Raw genomic sequence first — 11,109 nt, forward strand, 5'->3', positions numbered from 1 at the left:
TGATAGACACCGGGAGCCTGAGGGAATATATATAAATAGATCAGGACTTCCAAGGAAACAATGCGAAATATTACATAGCCATTAATTGAATCATCATAAAGACTATATAATAGTCTATATGGAAAATGTTCATGACGCAGCTATAAATGGAAAATGCATAATACAGAAAGTTTCTGGTTTATGATAGAGAGTAAAATACATCATTTTTTACAATATATTTTCAATTACCAAGTGATACGTGTGCACATGGTTGAAATAAGAAATAATCAAAAGGGCTTACACACAAAAGCCTCCCATCCCTCCTACCCTCCATCCCCCTCCCCACAGCAAATACTTTGAACTCTTTCTGGCTATTTTTTTTTCCCCTGGGAGTTAGTGCCATATCTCCAGATAATATATGTTTTTGCCTCTACTTCTTATTCACTTTATACATTATCTTTTGAATTCCAGATAAATTAGCATCTGGCTCACACAACCTCACCCTATCTCCCCCTGCACCAAATATCTTAGTAAATCAAAATTATGTCCTCTATTCCTTACCTTTTCATAATTAATTCTTTTTTTTTTTTTTTTTACTTTTTGTTCCATCAACCAAAAAGAGTATCTTTGCTTATCTGGCCACTCTGTCAGGTAAGAATATTAGTATCCCTGCTTTTTCCTTCCACTCTCGGCTTTCTCACCCCACCTTCTAGCACCAGTTTCTCAAATGCACACTTTTTCTTTTATATCTTCAAAATGGATGGCAGTTACCTTTCATTCCATAAACAGTTTTCACTGATGAGCTGATTCTAGAAGTTGAAAGTCAACTGGCAATCTCTCTGTTATTATGGCCATGTCAGTATTGAACACAGTAGAATTAAGTCAGGTTTTCAGGATTATAGTTCTTTCTTGCAGTGCTTCCTGCATTGTCTGGAACTTCAAATGCCTATTTTTTATTTTTTTGCCTTTATACGAAAAATATTTATCAAAATTCACATTCTGTTTTCACATAGATTTGTCCTACCTAGGTCCCTCTGTCCTTCTGATCCAATTTAAACCTGTGCCCTCTAGGCCATATATATATATTGTTCTTCTTGGGATTTTTCTTTTCTTCTTTCCTGGATCCATTTCAACATATCCTATCTTCCTTATTGGTTTAACCCCTGGTTGGCTGTAGCACACAGCAGACACATTTCTCTTTTTTCTAACAAATCTTGTTTTTATTCCAGTATCCAATTTAAGGAGCCTGTACTTTGCTGAGCCAATTGCATTATCTCTTTTCACCATGCAAATGGTTAAGAGTGTATATATTCCATTCTAGATGACAGAACAATAAGGAGAAACTTGCTGAGGAATCTCTAGTGAAGTCTTCAATTAAAAAAAAAAAAGACCCTCAAGAATGGACTATCCTTCCTTCTTCTGTCTATCATCATATCTGCATGTGATATCTAGTTACAGATACCATCTTGTAACAAAAGTAGTCATCTAAGGACTATGCGTCTCGCCAAGAGTGACAGAAAAGAAAAATGGGAAGAACTTAAAACTTCACTGATAAATAATTGAGTCAACCACTCACTTCCAGATTTCTTGTTATTTGAGATAATAATTGTCTTTCTCTACAAGCTAGTTGAGTTGGCGTTTTCTGTTCTCGCACTAAAAGGCTTCCTATCCAATAGAGGAATTTCTTTGAGAAGTTGACTAAAATTAGTGAGTGAAGTGAATTTTCTGAGTCCTTCAAAGTGAAAAATGGTTTTTCTTTTACCAGAAAAATTTAGTGATAGTTTGGTTGGGTATAGAATCCTAGGTTGAAGACTCATTTCCCCTAAGAAATACAATACTATTAATGCTATTGCTCTCCTCTATTTTGTTTCTTTGTGGGGTAATCTATTCATTCTCTCTTGCTCACTCTCTCTCAGTGGGCTTTTAGAATCTCTTCTTACTTGGTATTCTGTGATTTCACAATGATATGCTTAAGTATGGCCTTTTCTTCATTCATTGTGCAAGACAATTAGACGTCATTATAATTGAGATGTATCCTTTAGAAAGATCTGGACAGTTAAATTAATGCTTTGATTTTTTCCCCCTATATTTATGCAGTTCTCTTTCTGGACACCTGTTAATCAGGTATGTGACTCCCTGGATTCATCAGCCATATTTATGACCTTTTGTTCTTCCATTTTCTATCTCTTTTCATTTTGTTATTCACTCTTGGAGATTCCCTAGACTTTACTTTCCAATCCTTTTAAAACTTGTTATAGAAAATGATATTTTTAAATTATGAGAGTTCCTTAGTTTTCATTTTCCTTTATCATAGCACCTGTTCTTGTATTATACTATATTTTTCAAATGTTTATTTGTTCATATTTAAGGAAAGGCAACAAAACACCAGTTGGATGTTCTGGATACTGTTGATCTCTGTTACTAGGTAAAGTATCAGCATTATCCCCCCTGACACATGCTTTCTATCTTCTAGAAATTTGTCAAAGTCTCTGATAACCTCACTCCTGTTCTCTATTTTTCAAAAATTATTTTATCATAAGTTTAGAATATTCTAATGAAATAAAAGAGAAAAATCTATGCAAGCAGGCATCCATGGGAGTCGTTTTGTACTTAATTCATTTATTCTTTAATACTTATTTAGCATTGACAACGTACTAGGTTTCAGGCAGCATGCTAGGACCTGGATTTAAACAATTCATGAATCTTAGGGTCTTCTATGATGTTAAAGATCTCTGTCTGGTGCAGAATTAAAGAAAAGTCATAATGGTAGAGTGTAATATGAAGAACGTGGAGTCTCAAACCAAAGCATTTGGATTTTAATCCCATTTCTACTTATTGGCTGAATGATCTTTGGCAATGCACTCCAAACTATATGAGCTTCAATTTTCTCAAAAACTGAATGAGGAAAATAATAGTACTAACTTCCTTAGAGGATCGCTATGAAGATTCAGTAAGATAAGTCAGTCAAACACACTTTATAAAAATTTAGTGGGACATGATTGTACCAATTCATTTTGTGCTCTCCATTTAGCTTACCCCAGCTGAGTAAAGGATCCTGACTATAACCAATGTTCGGTCTTATTTGTTTAGGTTTTTATCTTTATCATAAAGAGTTTCCTTTAATGTGGAACTTCATGTAATACCTCAGTCTAAACCCTTTTAGTGAGCCAAACCCCATATTCCTCATGGACAATCTTCAGTATTCTACTTTAATCTCCATTCATACTGAACTTGGGGATCTGATCATCATTCTGGATTAGGACTTTTACTGATTTCCTACAAATGCATTAGTCATTTCTCTCAATCTCCCCCCCTCACCCACCCAGTACAGGCTGGAGTATTATTTAATCATGTTTCCTATTATTGTTTGATCTATACTATAGAAACATAAATACACTGAAATGGACACACATACATTTGTTTTAAGTTCTCTTCTAGTTTACTATCCCAATGACCTTGAACAAAGTCACCTAGACTTTCTGTGCCTCAGTTGTCTCATCTCCAAATAAAAAAGGGGTTATACATTATAAGAACTTGTTGGGACTAAATGAAAAAAAAAATACAAGTGTGCTTTGTGGACTGTATAGGTGCTAAAAATACATAAAAGTTTAGGCTCTCACTTTTCTGTGTCATTTGTATGTGAATATACATTGCTATGGGCTGAATTGTGTCCTCTCAAAATTCATGTGCTGAAGTCCTAATCCCCAGTACCTCAGAATGTAACTATATTTGGAAATAAAGTCTTTGATTAAATTAAAATGAGGCCATCATGATGGGCATTTAATCTGACTGGTGTCCTTGTAAGAATAGGAAGTTTGGACACACAGAGGGAGACCAGGGACATTTGTGTACAGAGGAACAATCACATGAGGATGCAGAAAGAGAAGGCATCCATCTATACAAGGAGAAGGGCCTGGAACAGATCCTTCCACTGTGGCTCTCAGGAGAAACCATTCCTCCTGGCACTTTGATTTTCGCCTCCAGAACTGCAAGAAAATTCATATCTATTGTTTAAGCCCCTTAGTGTGTGTATTTTGTTAAGGCAGCCCTAGCAGACTAATACACATTTAAATGTTATACGTTATATATATTATTGGCTCCTCCTTTTCTTCTACTTTTTTCTTTCTTACAGTAGAATTTAGAATTTTTATAGCAGAGATACAAAGAGAAAGACAGAACAAATACTGTTTTTGAAATCTAGAATGGAATTTTTGAATCTTCCCTAAAATAATAGCCTTGAATATCAAGCATTATCATGAGAGGAAAGGTCTTCTTTCCTAAAATCTTTAAGCTCCTATGGATCTTTCAGTGCCTAAGCAACTTAAATATTCAGGTACCAAAGGCAATGGTGAAAAGAACTCAAGATATATGGTGTAAAGGGAGTTGGGGAGAGAAAAGGAAGCAAAGTAGAAGCCCCTTCCTTCCTGATTTTAGGAGAGGAAAAAAAAGGAGAAGTGAAATAGAGAAGTTACTGTCTGCATCCTCATTTCCACTGCCCACCACGGGTGAGGAGCCTTGAGCAGTGGATTGGGCATGATGGGAACATCTGGATGTTTGGGCAAGATGGACTCCCAAAACACAAAGGCTAGTGGCCTGCTTCCTAATCTGGAGGCTGCAAGTCTCTGGGCAGAGAGTCTCAAATGTGGCTGCACATCAGAATCACCTCTACACGCCCAGAACACTTACAGCATGATTTCTGGACATGGGATTCAGGCATCAGTATTTGAAAAAAAAGCTTTCCAGCTGATTCCAGTGTATAGACAAGGTCAAAACTATTGCCCTTTGAGAAGACTGGCAATCAGCTCAATGTCACTTCCAAACTGACTTGGGGGAAAGAAAGAGCACACAGCATTGAAAAGGCAGGTGGCTGGAAAGATGGCTTTTGAAGCCTGCCATGCTTCTGGCTCTCCTCAGTCTGTGTGTGTGGAATTCCAGAAGTCTCAAAGTCCTGCAGGTCCCAGGAGGGGAGAGTCAAGACAATAGGAGAACATGGAATCTGTCCCCTCACCAGTGAAGACTACAACGAGACCAGCTGGCTGGGACCAAGGACTTTAGCAATGGGAGCCAGAATAAAGACCCAAGAGCCAGAAAATAACCAGTCCCATCTCAGCCTAATGAGCAGCATGACCTGTTCAAACCAGCTCTTCACAAAGCAGAACAGCAAGAGCTGAAGCCAACAGGTAGATCTGAGGCTCTCTTTCCCCACCCCAAGAGGTCACATAAGCTTTCCCATATACTACCTGGGGGAGAAGCAGAAAAAGGGAAAAGGAAAGGAAATCTGAAAAACCAGTCACCCACTTGAAAGCTTATTTAACCCCAAAAAGGCTCTTTCCCCAGAATTTTGATACATTGTTTTCTGGAAAATGTAAAACACACACACACTAACCTTACTAACTTGACAGTGACTCATGCAGAAGGATAAACTAGAAGCAATATTTTCCTGTACATCAGAACACACTGCATAACTGAGATATGCAGTGCTTGCATGCAGACCTACAACCATATATATTCAGTAACAGGACCTTCAGCCATGCTAACAAGCAGACACATGCATTCAAGGTTGAATTCTTTCAGAGATCCTAGGAAACCCATCTGCTTCACTTTCAGGTAAGAACAACCACACTGCTACAAAACAACAGCACTCCTTAGAGAAAGATCCAGATAAGTGGAAAATTCCAACTTCTCAGCTGGCAGACACGTCCTTGTGTCTTTTGTTCCCGCTCAGTTCTCATTTTTAAGATGTCACTCTCTGTCCTGCTCCCTGTGTGCAGCTCCTTGGCTGCCCTTTCCATCTCCAACCACTACCCACCCAGTGTATCTCCTGGGATATAGGCGGACATGGTTCCAATCTACTGCATACACGTTATATGCCAGGCTCTGTGCTCATAGATTACATAACAATCTAATTTAACCACCTATTTTACAGATGGGAAAACTGAGGCTCAGCGGGGTCCAACTATCAAAGTTCACACAGCTAGAAAGAAGGAGCCTGGATTGAAATCCAGATATTTCTGACTCTGAAGACTTTACTACTCAGCACTGCTTCCCTGCAACCCTCATTCATTCATTCATTCATTCATTCATTCATATGTGTTCATCAGCTCAACAAATACATATTTTCTAAAGCATATCTACTTTCAAATATCCTGTACCCTTCTCTCCATAAGCACATGTATGTTGGCCCATGCATCCTTATAGTTAGTCCGAAAAAACAGTCTGCTTAAAAGCAGTCCCAGCTCATTATACTCTGCTATTGTTTTGTTTTGCATATTTTTAAGGTTGTGCTTCTTTTTATTTATTTTTTATGTTTTATGCTTTTTATTACTTTTTATTTCAAGTTTTTATTTAATTTCCAGTTAGTTAACATTTAGTGTAATATTAGCTTCAAGAGTAGAATTCAGTGATTTATCACTTACATACAACACCCAGTGCTTATCACAGCAAGTGCCCTCCTTAATGTCCATCATCAATTTAGCCCGCCCCGCCACACCTCCCACAACCCTCAGTGTGTTCTCTATAGTTAAGAGTCTGTTTCATGGTTTGCCTCTCTCTGTCTTTCCCCGCCATGTTCATCTGTTTTGTTTCTTAAATTCCACATATGAGTGAAATCGTGTGGTATTTGTCTTTCTCTGACTTATTTTGCTTAACATTATACACTCTAGCCCCATCCATGTCATTGCAAATGGCAAGTTTTCATTCTTTTTGGTGGCTGAGTAATAATCCATTGTATATTCATATACCACCTCTTCTTTACCCATTCATCAGTCAATGGACATTTAGGCTCTTTCCATAATTTAGCTATTGTTGATGATGCTGCTATAAACTGTTTTGTTTTGTTTTTATCTCAACCTTACTTCTAGTACAAGAAAAGGCCCACTTCTAAAGGAAGAATCAGTTATGCTATATTTTAGAACTCAAATTCTTTATCCTTCATTTATCTGAATATTCTTGGTAGAAGAACTAGATTTTTTTTCTTTTGACATATTTCTTCATTTACCTCTTTATTACCTCTGTCCCCAGTAAACTATCAGCTTCATAAGGACAGTCTGTGGTTCAAATAGGAACATCAGTATATATATATACACACGCCTAACACACAATAGACACTCAATAAATATTTATGGTACAACAAACAAATACATGTATAGTCTCAAAGGGCAACAGATATATATTCTGGTGCTTATATTCTAAACCTCACACATAGGACAAAATTTTCTAAAGACTTCCACACTTACCAGAGGAGCAATAATACGAAAGCAAAGCTGTCCTGCCCAGCCATTCTGGCCCAGCTGCATTTCTGCACATTAGGCACATAATTCTCTTCCTACGGCCCCTCCCTCTCATTTTATAGTTTTGTTTGGGTTTGAATTTGTGGGTGTGAAGGTCTGAATTGTTTGGCTTTGCTAGGGAATAGAAGCCTATCTCAGTCACCCTTATTGCTTACCTGCAGTCACCCTACCCTCCTTATCTGCAGCCCCATGTTTTTGATCTCTGTGATACCAGCATTTTCCAAAAACCCCCTGGAATGAGAAACTGGCTCAAAAAGTGAAAAGTGATCCCAGCTTAGCACATTCTGCCCTGATGAACACGGCCAGTGACATCAAACAACACAGACTTCCACTGAGTAGAAACTTGGACCATAAGCAAGTGTTTACTCTTTTCTCCCCTCTCCCTACCTGAGGTACAGTCTGATGTACACTCACTCAGCCTCTAGTCCCTGTGCTACAAACCCATCTTCAGCTCCATGTTCACATCTCCCCTCTGTTTTCTCTTTCCCAGCATTAGTTTATGCAAAATGTTAACCTATGAGTTTCCAAGTTACTGTGTTGGATGCTGGGACTGTAATAAACACACACATGCACACACACACACACACACACACACACTCCATCCTTATAGATCTGCCTTGAGCTCCATCTCCTCCAGGCAGTCTTCTCAAACCCCCACAGCCTACATGATCACTTATTACTAAATCCCAATTAGCTATTCAATAATAATCTCTTTCACATTGTTTGTCATGGTTTCATGTGGGTTAGTTCTATCTACACAACAAGATTATAAATTCCTTGAGATCCCAGGCCACATCCTTCATTCCTGCTGCATTTCCTTAATGACCACTAGTGAAACTGTGATGGGCTCCCCTACCCCTCCAGTGAATTGGTTGTTGCAGTGAGCATGTTTTTGTTTTGTTTTGTGTTGTTTTTTAATGCTAGCCTTTGAGATGAAGAATGCACTGCAGAGAAGGTAGAGGAGACAGAAGAAGACCCAGTATTCTCTCCTTATTACAAACAGTCGGCCCTGCATCTAGGCATTATTACTCTCAACTATGACCCAAATGATTAAGTGGGAGGCTGGGAGGGAGTGACAAGCCCAGAAAACATGCAGCTGATACAATGCTAATGTCAAGAAGCCTCCCTGAGTTCTGATTATTTGAAGACCTAATGCATCTAGCAGATTGGATTCTTTGGCTACATGTGCCTGCTGACATTCCAAGACCCAAAGGTCAGGACGAACACATGTGAGTAGCAGACAGGCACTCATTGAGGGACAAGAGCGGGGCCAGGCTGGTGAAAACTGAGTGCCCTGGTGCAGGGAGGCAGCCTCGGACTCTGTGGCCACAGGAGGACTGACAGGACCCATAGAGTCCTGTCAGGGAGCAGAGAGAGGCCCTGGGGATGAGAAGAGATGAGGAGGTCTCCCTCTCCTGACCTGGAGTAGGAACCAAGGTGAAAGGGGAGCTCAGTGGGCCAAGGCAGTGACCCAGAAGGCCCAGCCAGAAGTAAAAACAGATGTGAAACAGAAGCTATCAATGTCCTGTGGGCCATGGGGGTCTGCCCTGCAGGAGATGACCAAATAAGATGCACCATCACTGATGTGTCTTCACGGGGCCAGCGTTTGGCAATTAGGGCTAGAGAGCCACAAGCTCAAAGCACTGACCAGAGCACACAAGTCACTTTGTCTTTCTGAATCAGCAGGGAAGGGAACAGACCCTATTATGTATGCAAGGCTCATTGTTGGTTCAAGATTCCAGGGGTTCTGAGTTCTATAAGATACAGTCTTTGTCCTCAGGCCCTGTATTAATTAGCCACACCAGTGCCAACAGAAGAATTCAAAACTGCTGCCTCTTGCCTAAGAATGATAAAGATGACTAGATCTGGGGAGTGAGGGCTCTGCAAGAGAGAAATGGAGAGACCTGCCTGCCCACAAATATAGAAGATCAAAGACTCAGTCTCACTTCTGGGCTGTAGTAAAGGCTTTGGCTTAAGTCTAAAAAAAGACCAGCCCGCCCTGTACCCAGTGTTCCTTCTGTAAGAAAGGCGAGATATTACTGTGATTATTCTCAGGACTTGTGCCAATAGGACCCCCAGGAGACATTCCAACTTTCATGTCAAAATCCACAGAGTACTCCCCAGCTGGGATTTAGAGGGACCCAGACCCAAAGCCCCACTTGTAACAATCATTAAGATTTGGTTGGTGCTTTATTTAGAATTTAAAATCTGTGTTTCAAATTCACCATTTCATTTAATTGTCATGATACCTTATGATGATCCCCATTAACCCAAAGAGGAAACTGGGGTTAAGAAACATTATTTACCCAAAGACACCCAATAAGTAAGACGACAAAGTTAATTCTGTAATCTATATTAGAACTTCTCTGTGTTTCTGTTTTGTACAACCCATTCCATTCCCTACAGCCATGCTTCCCTCCTTTCTCCTGGCAAACATCTCCTAATCCCAGGTTATTAAATACCTGAGCTAAGTATCACTTCTGTGAAGTCTTCAACTTCTCCTCCAGAGACCTGTTCTTTCTTTTAGATGTTAACCCTTACTTATTTAAAATATACTGGGTAACAATGACTTTTAACACATTTCCTTGTCACATTCTTTTACAACTCCCCCCATAAGCTATCAGTTATTGGGGAATTTTGCCTGTTTCATCTCTCCTAGTATTCTCTTTCAGTTGTTGACACATAATAGGGGACTAATAAATGTTTATTGAGTCCAGGTCTTCCAGGCTCCAAATCTCAGGTTCTTTCCACAATGGAACACTTGTCCCTACTCCCAAAAAGAAGGCAGAGAGATAGGTCCACCCAGCAAATATACCCAACTCATTCCTCCTGACTTACTTCATTGGATCAAGGAACCTGAGTAACAACATCTTACCTTTCTCCAAGGTCTCCTGTAACATATGGAGGCCTTGGGCAATAATGTAATTGAAGAGCAACATGCCATGAGTCTAAATATTCAAACATGAGCTATCTGGCTACCTGAGCACACCCTATCCTTCTTTCCTGTTCTATTTACCTTCCTATCAACCTGAAAGACCTGGATCAAATCTAGTATTCTCAGTCTCCACTGACTTCTACACCAAAACATGGAAGCATGAGTTCGCTATTGGCCCATGCCCCACTTCTTCCCACCTCTGTCTCTGGCCTCCAGCATGGAAGCTCAGTCTATCTTCATCCCATAAAGTGCCACTTCTCGGCCACCATTTAGGCTTAAGATGTACATACCATCTACCATTCAGGGAACACCCTCTGAGGAAGGGGTCCAGGAAAACTCTGGAAGCAGGCTGAAGGCCAGTTGAGCAAGGAATTCCAGGGCCACAAGGACCCGAAGTGTGACCTATAAGGGGTGGTATGAGCTCCAGGTATGGGGCCAGAATGGGGCCCTTTAAAGCAGGCCCTACCATCCACACTGGGGTGGTTCTGACTCTCTTCTCTTGCCTGTGTTTCTAACAAAAAAAAGTCCACTTCACTTGGAAATGACAAAGTATGGCTCAAATTCCTCCTCCATTTCTGAAGGAGTTGAATTCTTGCAAAAGCCTAATTTTGTCCCCAAAGAGGAGGGAGAGCCCAGCCCACTCATCCCGGGAGCAAATTAAAGTGAACAGTAGTTAGATTTATGTTATCTAAACTGTTCTCTTACTGAGATAATAGGCCTAAAGAGGGAAGGCATTTCAAGAGCCAACAGCCTGGGCATGCAATCTGTTTTTCCAATGTTTTCCCTCGATAAAAAAGAGGTGGAAAAAACATAAATGCTTCATATCATTACCAATGAGTTTCCATTTGATTCTGGGGGTGGGGGGGAGGGGGACAGGCAAAGAAAATGCAATGAACTCAGCAAAGT

The 11,109-nt window shown here is 40.0% G+C and overlaps 1 long non-coding RNA gene across 1 annotated transcript in view; it reads left to right on the plus strand.

The window, feature by feature from the left end:
* Positions 1–1,984: 1,984 nt before the first annotated feature.
* Positions 1,985–11,109, plus strand: part of LOC141374589 (uncharacterized) — a 14,099-nt gene continuing 4,974 nt past the window's right edge. The window contains exons 1-2 of the long non-coding RNA XR_012381603.1: positions 1,985–2,103; positions 2,349–2,404. This is a non-coding gene — a long non-coding RNA (uncharacterized lncRNA). The remainder of the gene's footprint in view (positions 2,104–2,348; positions 2,405–11,109) is intronic.

The sequence above is a fragment of the Callorhinus ursinus genome, unplaced genomic scaffold, assembly GCF_003265705.2.
Source record: "Callorhinus ursinus isolate GAN/ISIS: 27379988/994484 unplaced genomic scaffold, GSC_fseal_2.0 scaffold19, whole genome shotgun sequence".
Lineage (NCBI taxonomy): Eukaryota > Metazoa > Chordata > Mammalia > Carnivora > Otariidae > Callorhinus > Callorhinus ursinus.